Source organism: Nannospalax galili, unplaced genomic scaffold (genome assembly GCF_000622305.1).
Source record: "Nannospalax galili isolate Female #2095 unplaced genomic scaffold, S.galili_v1.0 scaffold227, whole genome shotgun sequence".
NCBI classification, from domain to species: Eukaryota; Metazoa; Chordata; class Mammalia; order Rodentia; family Spalacidae; genus Nannospalax; species Nannospalax galili.
This window is the reverse complement of record NW_008360303.1, coordinates 2,675,378-2,686,370: the sequence shown is the minus strand read 5'-3', so window position 1 is coordinate 2,686,370 and position 10,993 is coordinate 2,675,378. Positions and strand designations below refer to the sequence as shown.

At 37.2% G+C, this 10,993-nt stretch overlaps 1 protein-coding gene and 1 long non-coding RNA gene across 5 annotated transcripts in view; one reads left to right on the top strand and one right to left on the bottom strand.

The window, feature by feature from the left end:
* Brinp3 (BMP/retinoic acid inducible neural specific 3) overlaps positions 1–1,174 on the bottom strand; it is a 474,563-nt gene extending 473,389 nt beyond the window's left edge. Inside the window, exon 1 of one of the 3 annotated variants that reach the window (XM_008824258.2) lies at positions 1,097–1,174. The gene's annotated coding sequence lies outside the window, so the exon portion shown is untranslated. Of the gene's footprint in view, positions 1–548; positions 1,023–1,096 lie in introns of those variants that run through there. The other 2 variants (XM_008824257.1, XM_008824259.3) reach the window with 2 other exon arrangements.
* Positions 1,175–1,468: 294 nt separating this feature from the next.
* On the top strand, positions 1,469–9,719 carry LOC103726645. Of its 2 annotated transcripts, none has more exons than XR_606910.1 (3): positions 1,469–1,720; positions 2,241–2,344; positions 9,639–9,719. It is a non-coding gene; the product is annotated as an uncharacterized LOC103726645 (long non-coding RNA). The 2 variants fall into 2 exon arrangements; XR_606911.1 differs by lacking the exon at positions 1,469–1,720 and adding an exon at positions 1,908–2,140.
* The last annotated feature ends 1,274 nt before the right edge of the window (positions 9,720–10,993 follow it).

The window sequence follows — 10,993 nt, the reverse complement described above, 5'->3', positions numbered from 1 at the left end:
AGGGAAAAGATGGTACCCTCAAAACTAAAACTCCTCTGCTTACCACATAGTAGCATGTTAGTGTTTTAGGATTCTTCGCAGTTCCTGAAGACACAGTTTACCAAAGTCCTCCTTCATCATACAACTGCTCAGGATGAGAGGACACACTGACCTGAACAACCTTCTGAAGATCAGAGAGACTAGTAAACTGTCCCAAATGCAGCAACAGTTAGCTCTCCTTTAGACTCTTCCATTGAGCAACATAAATAAAATCTGAACTTTCAAATGGCACAAGACTGTATGCCAAGAAGGGTTAATTGGGGGCCAAGGTAATATCCATATACTCTGATCTAATCTTGAAATATGAAGGAGAACAGAAGTTTAAAAGCAAGAAAGTAAAAGGTTATTGGGGAAATCTTAGTAGTTGAAGCATGCTATAATGGTCACATAGATATTAGTTTTCTGAAAGTAACTATGAGAAAATATGAGACATTTAAACAAAATCTGTGCTTATTTTAAAATTAAGACTAGTAATAAGTTACTCATGACTTGCAAAGTGAATAACTTACCAGAGGAAATTCCAGGAAGCAAGATGACTGTAAGAGAAAAGCATCCAGGATTCAAGCATATAGTCCATGGTCTTCCAAATTAAGGTAGGGAAGTGAGCTGAGGAGTGATAGGACCTTAAAATAATCAGCAGTTCCTGGTGGCATTTAACCAGGTGGAAAGCAGTTGCACAGGCAGCTAGGAACCCCACAAGGAAAGGAAACAAACGTGAAAGAGGTGCTTTTACCGCGGGGTAGTAATGGGGACTTATTTGTGGAGATCCTCAGATGAACAAATTGCCGGACTATAGGTCCCCAAGCAGTGGGGAAAGACAGAAGCTGTGAACCCAAGAGAATAGGATGCCTAATACAGACAAATCTGCAAAGGGATGTAAAAGGATGTGTTGAAGATAGGGGGATAGAGAGAACTAGTGAGCAGAGGTGTAGTCATCCGGATAGCTAGAGCGACAGTGATGATTTAGCTGCTGGGGAAGATCCAATAAGAATTCAGGAGGGCGCTGCTTTGGAAATCCTGCACGGACCTTCCCATTCTCAGTTCTTTTAAGAGTTACCTGCGCTGGGAAACGTTATCATTAGGATTGATAGTATTCCGTCAGTGCGTTTCACTAGGATTTCCCTGGAACGTTTTCCCTTGCAGGAACAGAGGGGAGCCACGCAAGGATTCCAACACAACCCACACCCAAACACACCATCAGGGCCGGTCACATTATGATGATCAAATCTTAGCGTTTTTTTTTCGTTGGCTGGGGTTTGGGGCGGGGGGGCTGGGAGAAGAATGGCCAAAGGTGCGGAGAAGGCTGAGTCCCTGGGAGTTTTCAGGGAGGGTTAGCTAGGGGACCCGGAACTGGGTAATACGTTGCCGCGGGGGGCAGCACCCTCCCAAGGTCCCACTTCCCAGGCGAATCCTGCCGCCGGAGATTGACAATTGAATTCCATTTCGAGCTTCAGCTTCTAAAGCCTTGCTTTAAGAAGCTAGATCTTTTGAGTGTTCAAAGGAGGATCCCTGGCCTGGGGAGGGTGAACGAGTGAATGGGAGGCTGTGCTATGACAGCCTGGCATTTGATTGCTGCATGGTGACCGCAAGGGAGAGCGTGCAGATATGGTTTTGCTGTTGAATGCATTATCTTGCTGTTCTGGTGTCCTGATACTGCATGGATGATCACCTGACCCATTCGGTAAGATCAGCCTGATTCCTTCTCCCTTTTCCTCTCCAAGACCCCATTCCTTCTCCAAGCCCGCTCTCGCTCTCTCCCTGCCTCCCTCCCTCCCTGTGTCCCTCCCTCCCTCCCTCCCTCCCTCCCCATTCCTTCTCCAAGCCCAGTCTCTCTCTCTCTCTCTCTCTTCCTTCCATCCCTCCCTCCTTTCTCCTCCATCCCTCCTTCTCCTTCCCTCTGTCCCTCCCTTCTCTTACCCTCTTCTCTTTGAAACCTATTTCCATTAGGGAATTGCTTGTTTGATTGAGAGTTTAGTTGATCATTCTTTTTGTAAATGATTTATGTTTGACATTGGAATGACTTGTCACCTCCCCACCACAAATCCTCTCTTTGGGAAGATCCTAAGTCCACACTCTTAGGTATCCCTGTCTGACCCAGAAGGTGTGTTTAGAGCAGAGCCCAGTGGGAGACTTGCCCTAGAAGCCAGCTCAGTCTTGCTTAGGACCCCGAAGCTTACAAATTATGCATCTCTCCTTTGTAGAAATAGGAGGAATAGATACACTAGAAATTGATTTCTTTCTCGAGGAAACTGAGTTGCCGATTGATAGAAGGAATAAACATTTGCTCTGGATATAAAGGTTCTTGGTAAGTAATCATTTTCTGCTCTTGTAAAGAAAACACATTACTTTTCACTGCCCCATCCCCCACCTCATTCACTTATTTCCTTTCTGTATGTAAATCACGGAGCTGGGTCAGTGGAAATTTTCTTTTCCTCTTTCCTTTCTTTCCTAGGAGTGCAGTAGCCTGTAAGCATGAATTTGAAGTGGGGAGGGGGCTAAAGAGACAGTATAAACACTTTAAGATCCTTCCTAGCCTGCATTAAAAAGTCACACAGGTAAAATATTCTTTGCTCAGGAAAGGGGTATTTATGGATCAGCCTTTCCCCAATTAACTTTTCTTTTCTGAAAATTAAGAGAATGGTTGGGGTAGCAACCCCTTTTCTGTGCTGTTAGTATACATTAAGCTAAGTTTTAAAATGTACTAATTTTTCAACAGTAGAGATAACAATTGTTAATCTTTTCACATTTTTCAGGAAAGTTAACACTGTGAAAATCTCTCATTAAATTTGCACCTCGGTTCTAATTTCTATCTCTGATACAAATGAGTTGCATCCCAAATGTGTATTTGCTTGTTGTGATAAGGCAAGGCTTTCCATAAGTCTATAGCACCCCCAGCCTGTGCATGATCATCATGAAGGGTGGGCAGGTACAGGCGTAGGTGTAAAAAGCCAACCACTTTGAGTTGTGCTTCTACTGTATGCTCCTAATGGGGGAGAATAGTAAATCCTGAAATTTGAGTGACTTTGCTTTGCAGATGCAAATTGACCATTTTGGATGTGAAATATCACAGGATACTTTATCCGAGAGAAATCATTGAAATTTTGAATTATAAAATGCATTTCAGTGAAAAAACATTTATATTATTTTCCCTCTTTTGCTAATTCTGGTATAACACCCTGCCTTCAATTTTTATTAATAAAAGTTCATTGGTACAAAAATTTATTACTCCTGAAGCCAATAAAATGATGTATGTTTCAGGAGAAATATATGCTTTTAAAATTACTTGAGAATAACAAACTCCATATTTGATAACCAACATCACATATAACGGTAGCATAAAATTCAGAAAGAAAACTATCTAAGTCGTCTATTACAGGAACAAATCAAAATATATGTGTGTTCAAGAATCTGTAGTGTTTATTACTATCAAAACCATCAAAGGGAAGAATTTCATAAGGACATGCTGACATAACTTTTCCTTCTCTTTTCAGCCTGTTCTCAGGTCCTAATGCTGTGAGGGAGCCGAAGATTATATTCCATGTCTTATTTAAAAAAGGATGGATGGTTTATATGTGCCTCTGTGTTTTAAGGAGGCATTTAAATGCTGGGAAGTGGATCTGAGGCCACATCAAGAGGATCAGTATCCTCAGATATATTTATTACAAACACAGCTTAACTACTATGGGAATACACAGGACCTACTTTTCATATGGACCACAACATTGCTGCCCAAATACACTTGACTGATGGCTCAGAGAAATAACCTTGTTTATCAAGGACTCAATGTGACTTAAATCAGAAACATTTCACAAGAATGCCTTATTTTATAGTCATCTGTGCATAGTGATATAAACCTGTAATTTGTAATTTCAAAAGAAGCTGAAGCAGGAGGACTAGGGTACATAGTAAGATCTTGACTAGAGAGAGAGAGAGCGTGCGTGCACATGTACAAGTGTGTGTGTATATGTGTGTGTGTGTAAGAAAGAAATATAACATTGTTATTCTTAAATTTTTTATTTCTATTTATAAAAATAAGAAATTTTATAACAAAATATAAGAAAAAATGTTCATTTTTATACTTAGTTTATGACCCTTAAAGTAGTTTTGTAGCATTCCAAAGCAGTATTAATCCCAACACAGTTAGAGATATTATAACTCCTAGTTGTCTTTGTCTTCAGAGTTTATGTGGTTTTTACAGTGCTCCCAAACCTTAGACATAGAAATTCCATGCTGTGTGTTTACACACAAGCTCCCTATGCCCATCCACAGCTCATCATTTGGCATACTTTTTTCTTAGCAATGCAATGGCTTGCTGTTTGCTTTCCCTGCACATTCTTTTCATGAACCACACAAACTAGTATATTTCCAACTATTAACCCTCTAAAAACTCTAAAAGTAGCATTAAAATGTTTTAATAGAATTCAGTTATAATGGCTGAATCTAGATTTAGATAATACTCAGAACTTGATGTCCAGCACAGGAAAAAGAGAAGAAATGAAAACAAACAACAAAGTATATGACAATCATTTATTTTTTTATTTTTATTTTTTATGTGTATGTGTATGTATATATGTGTGTGGCATGCTGCAGGTGTGCAGGTCAGAGGACAACCTAGGGGAGTCAGCTCTCGGCTTTGCCATAATGGTTCATGGGATTGAGCTCAGGTATTCAGATTGTCAGCAAATACATTTACCCTGTGAGCTGTCTCACTGGCTCCACAAAAGAATTTTTATTAAGGAATTATGTGACAAATTGCTAATGAGGTAAAATTTCTATATTTTTCAGATTACATTTAGTATTAATTCCAATTTATAACCAAATATGCTGTAGTGAGATGAAAAATTCAGATTATTGTTTGCATAGGAAAGAGTCATATATACTGACACTCATTAAGAGACTGAAATCTGGGGCTGGAGAGATGACACAGTGTTTAAGAGGACTGGATGCTCTTACAGAGGACCCAGGTACAGTTCCTAGCACTGACATGGTGACCAGCAACTGTCATGAACTCCAGTTCAGGGTATCAGTGTCCTCTCTATTGGGCATTGTATTCATGGATACACTTACATGCAGGTAAAACACTCATACACATAAAAGAAGATATTTAAATTTATTCATTTCATTACCCTTGCATTTATTTTCTCTTCAAAGATTTGTCTTTGAAAAAGTCTAAAGTTTTTAAAGTGCCTGTGTGTATAGTCATCTTCACATATTATTTTATAAGCTCAATGTGCTGCTAAACAAACTGGTTCAGTGTATTTGAGTCCCAAGTTTAAAAAAATGCTGGAACTAGAAAGGTTTGTAAGGAATATTTAGTCAACTCCTTTATACTGATGAAGAAGTTGAGAACTTCAAAGGTGAAATGATTAGGGTAATCATGTGTCAGCTAGTTATTTAAGGCACATGAGAGCTACTTTCCTGACTTGTTCTCTGATGGTCATTGTCTATCACTTACATTTTTCACTTTTCTAAGCAGGCATCATTTGAGATTGAAATAGACAATAAGTGGAAGGAAGAGAAAGAAAGGCAAAGATACTTAGGTGCAGCCCGTCAGCCATCTCAGAGTTTATGTTGTTAAGAAATAATCTCTCTCTCTTTTTTTTTAATCCAGTCACATCTCTGTTTTTTTTTAAACATATTTTATTATTTTTATTTTATGTGTATGAGTGTATTGCCTGCATGTATGTGAATGCATCTGTGTCATGCAATGCTGTGGGGGGGGGGCAGAAAAGGGCTTTGGATTCCCCCCAAAACTGGAGTTAAGGGTGGTTAGTAGCCACCATGTGGGTGCTGGGTATCGAAAGTCATATCCTCTGCAAGAGCAGTCAGTGCTCTTAACCGCTGAGCCATCTCTCCAGTCCCCAAGAAATAATCTTAACTGTAGAAAGCAGCAAAGTCTGTTCTGTATGTTATACCCACAGCCATCACTCCATGCCACCACTCTGACAAAGTTGGAAATATATCACATTGTAGTACCAATTTCTCAGGAAGTACCTTCAGGTTTTGTTTATCCGTGTGTTGGATTGTCTCTAGAATATTTCTTCCTCACAAAGTAAACTGCAGATAATTCCAGCCAAATGCAATTTAATACTTTAGCATATCACATCCATTTTACTTCTTAAATTCTTTTTCAACGTAAAATAGGATTATTCCAATGAGAAAAATGTGATTTCATAATCCTTATATTTAAAGATATACAGCAATTAAAAATAGTCTTGTGATAGAAACATGCAAAAGAAAACATATTTTGTTGAAATAAACAATCCTTTTAAGGCAGTATTATTCTAATACCAAAACCTAAAAAGGGGGAAAAGACACAGCCAAAAAGAAAACTATAGACTCATGTCCCTAATAAAGATAGATGCAAAATCTCTGAACAAAATATTTGCAAATTGCATACACACACACATCAAAAAGATCTTCCACCATGATCAAGTTGTTTTTTATTCCAGAAACATGGGATGGTTCAGTGTACATAAGTCAATAATCATAACAAACCATATAAATAGACTTAAAGAAAAAAAATCACATGAACAACTCAATAGATCAGAAAATGTTTTCCACAAAATCCAACATGTATTCATTTATGTTAAAAATCCTAGAGGGAATTGGACTGAAGAGAACATACCTCTACAAAATTAAAGGTAAATACAGCAAGCATATAGCCAATATCACTCTAAAAGGAGAAAAACTGGATGCATTGCTATTAAAATCAATAACAATAAAAGGCTCATGCTTTTTCAATAAAGTGACTGAAATTCTTAATAGAACAATAAGACAAGAGGAGGAAAATAAGTGGGCACTAATTGGAAAAGAAGTGGTCAAATTATATTTATTTGCAGATGATATCTTATATAAGAGACCCCAAAAATTCCACCAGAAAACTTCTAGAAGAGAAAGGGAGGGCTATACATGAGGAGAAAAAGGAGTGATAAATAATGCTTAGGTGGTTTGAAAAAAACAGAGGGAAATGTATTAATTCAAAAATGTACTGAAAATTATACATTATATGTAATGTATAATGTATAATAGTGCATTGTATAGCTGAAGACTATATAACAAAAACACAGTGCCAGACAGGGGAAACTTCCCTTTGAATTGTTTCTCAGGATATTGCTGTAGCCCTTGATTACCTTCTAGAAATGGATAATAAGACTCTATTGCTAAAGACAGAACCTAACTCAGAAACAGAATTTGGAAGCGTTGAGTTGGGAACTGATCTGGGAGCCTCCACCTTGAAGAAAAACTCCCATAGAATCAGAAGGCAGCATGCAAATTGTCAAGGCAGGAAACCAATCAAGGATTCTATTCAGCTGTAAAGTCTGTGAATCACAATAATGATCAGCCATGCAAATAACCTTTACTGGTACAGTAGTGGCACTATTATCTTAGGGATAATGAGCCTATGGACATAAGGCTCATTCAGTGGGAGGAAACTTATGTGTGATACCGTAAATATTGTCAAATATATATGGCTGAAAAAGTCATAGATCTTATAGAAAAATACACTTATATCACACCCGTACTCCAACATAATTTCTCACTGTATTCTAAATATGTATCCTTATATTCACAGACTAGTGTACCTTTCACTGCAAATCAAAGATGCTAAATTTTGCAACAGATGGAGACTATTATGAAGTTCCACAGTTGTTCAAATGAAGATAATAAGTGTCTGTGAGGTGCCCAGCCCTTAGTGACCCATCAACAACACAATCTCTTCATGTAAGGCTTAGGGAACCTAATGGACAAGGGGACATAAAGAATATTAATGCAACTTTGAGCCCTCACCAGTGAAGTTACCTTTAGCAATAAATGATTAACCAGAAAGTCCAAAATGCAGAGAATAAGAGTTTGCAGAAAACTTATTCCTGAATAGAATTCCTATAAAAAAAACCTCTGCCAGCCAAGGCTCAGGGAACATTGCGGAAGAGAGGGGTTAAAGAGTGTAAGAGAAATCGTTGATGACTACAAGGAAACAGCCTTCCAGAGAGCTGAGAAATTACTCATTTGAACTTACAGCAATGGCAATAGCATGCACAAAGTCCATGAATCCTCAAGTCAAACATAATGCCAGCATTGAAGTGGGGAAGTAGGTAAACCCCAACTTTACCTGAGGAACTATTGGTGACCAATAAGTACTGGGAGAGGGAGAGTTGGTTCTCTTTAATTGTGTGAAGGTAGATTGGTTAACCTGGTTCTAGCAGATGAATACACATAGAAAGACATTTGAAGACTCAGTTTTGGCTCAATAGGACTTAATAGTTTTGGCAGTGTACACGAAAAATGGTGGGAGTTTGTAAGAGCACTGCATATAAAGGAGGGCATATAAATATGATAAAATACATGGTATTAATCTCCCAAAATCAATAAAAAATTTTCAAAATTTCATTTTGACAAATAACTATATTCTTATTTTCCTAAAAGTTATTCTTTCATATTGTGTCTAAACATATTCATTGCATATAAGGATTTCTATATGCTATGCAATTTGAAATACATATAATTGTTCAATATTTAAAGTAGTTTTAAAATAATAAATTGAAAATACTGAAAGAAATTAAAGGATACACTTAACTAAAATTCTTTCTTATATATGGATTTTGATGATCAACTTTCAAATATTCACATCCTAAATCCCAAAAGCTGTGGAAGTTTTATCTTTTGTGACAGAAAATATCTTCAAAATGTTCATTTGGAAGAGTGTAGACCACAGTTGATTTAAGGAATAAAAACTAAAAGTAGGAAGAGAGATAAGAATGAGAAAGGTCAATAGGAACAGGCAAGATTGGGGTTTTACTTCAGGCCATACTGGCTGAGTACCCTCTAAAACCTGGAAAGAAAAGAAAACAGGTAATCCTTAGGGTTACCAAAGAGGCAATGAACCCAGTGAGAATTCTGACCTCCAGAAGTATAAGATAATATGCTTGTATGACTTTAAGTCATCATATTCTTGATAATTTGTAACAAGAATGATGGAAAACTGTTAAAGACATTTACAAAAAAAGTTGGAAGATGAGTAGTATATTCTTTCCCTCTTAAGAACATTGTGATTTAAAAACAAAACAGCCATTCCATTTTCTAGAGAAATAAGAAACCATCGTCTCTCATGAGTCAATTACAATGTTTATCTTCTAACTTAGTTACATAGGAAGTGGATAGAAAAAAAATGGTTGGGAAGGCAAGAAATAGCACTAGTTCCTATTAATAAGTTGCAGAATAAAGGGTATGTAATACCGTTTACCTTTATTTCAAATATACTACTTAACACACAGCTGTAAACATATTAGCACCCAATATAGAAGATACACACAAAAAGTACATATATTTATCATAGATATCTATACCTGTGAGAAATAATGTTATGGTTCATAAATTGAAGACTACGTGAAAAGCATTAATCCTACTATGAAGAAAAGACAGGAGGCACAAAAGAATTATACACAGAAGCTTTCAACATTGAGGAAATATCAAAAAATTTAAAATCTAAAGTGAGACCACAAGAGAATGACTGACAGGGAGTGGGAAGATTTTTCTTTTCATGAAAAGATTAATATGAAGCAATTTGTTCTTTTTCTTCTTATGTTTTTTTTTTACAGTGTCCAATGAAGAGAACAAACTGAACACTTACTTAATTAGGATGCGTCATTAATTCCAGTGTCTTATGAACCCCGGACCCCTTTCACCTCTTTAATGAAAATAAAGAGAAGCTGAACTATTTGATTGCCAATCCTCTTGGTGTCTCTAAAGATAACTAATGCCTATACTTTCTCTTTACAAGAAATATAAACCTTGCAGGCTGATTAAAAACAATCCTTGACATTGATCATCCAGTTTTCGGCTCTGTGGAGAAAACATGAGTTTATAGACAAAAGTAATTTTAAAAGACTATATAAAATGAATTCATTCCATATTTATGGAAAGAAAACACATCTAAAAGTCAATTCAGCAAAAATTTATTGAGCACTTATTTGACATCCTCTGTGAATAGCATCATCTATAAGAAGCAAAATTTTGAATGTTATAAAGATATAAAAGTAAGTTACAGTACTATGTTCTAGTTAGATAACAAGTAAAGTTTACTGATAAATATGTGTATTTTTACTCCTCCATATGTTTCACCCACATCATCAATCATTCCTTTTTTAGAAAGTAAAACAAATATATCGATTGTCATCTCTGGTGTAAGCACTTCCTGGAATAATGTGCTGAATAAGACAATTGAGGGCAAAGACCCCAAATATCATACAAGTATTAGCACAGTCAAATCAGCAAGGTTAGAAAATGGTAAAACTAGAAGGACAAGATTATTGTTTCTATATCTGATTTTGTTAACCCATAGTCTCATAAATTTATTATAGTTTAAAAGTAATAGTTGAGGTAGAATAGAAACATTAGTCTGCATAAGCTGCTAATATAAAATAAAAGGTTTTGGTTTGTTTGTTTGCATAGAGTTCAGCAAGTTCAGCGAATGGGTTTGAAGATCTGATCCACAGGGTTTTAGTGACCCCCTTTGCTGGACAGCTTTAGTGTCAACCTGATACAATTGGGTTGAGGGAGCCTCGATTGAGGAATTTCCTCCATTGGACTGGACTGTGGCCTTGTCTGTGGGGTGTTTTCTTGATTGTTGAGTTCTGGGAAGGTCCGGCCCACTGTGGATGGTGCCACTCCTGTATAAGAAAGCAGGTTGAGCAGGACCAAGGGAGCAAGCCAAGAAGCAGAGTTCCTCCATGGCCTGTGCTCCAGTTCCTGCCTCCAGGTTCCTACCCTGAGTGCCTACCTTGGGCTGCCTGATGAGCTGTCACTGGGAGATGTAAGACAAATAAACTCTTTCCTCCCCAAGTTGGTAATGGTCAGAGTATTTCATTACAGCAATGGAGGAAAACAAAACAAAACAAAACAAAAAACAGAGCACCCCACAGGATCTTATCTCAGGGCTCAGCATTCATCTAAG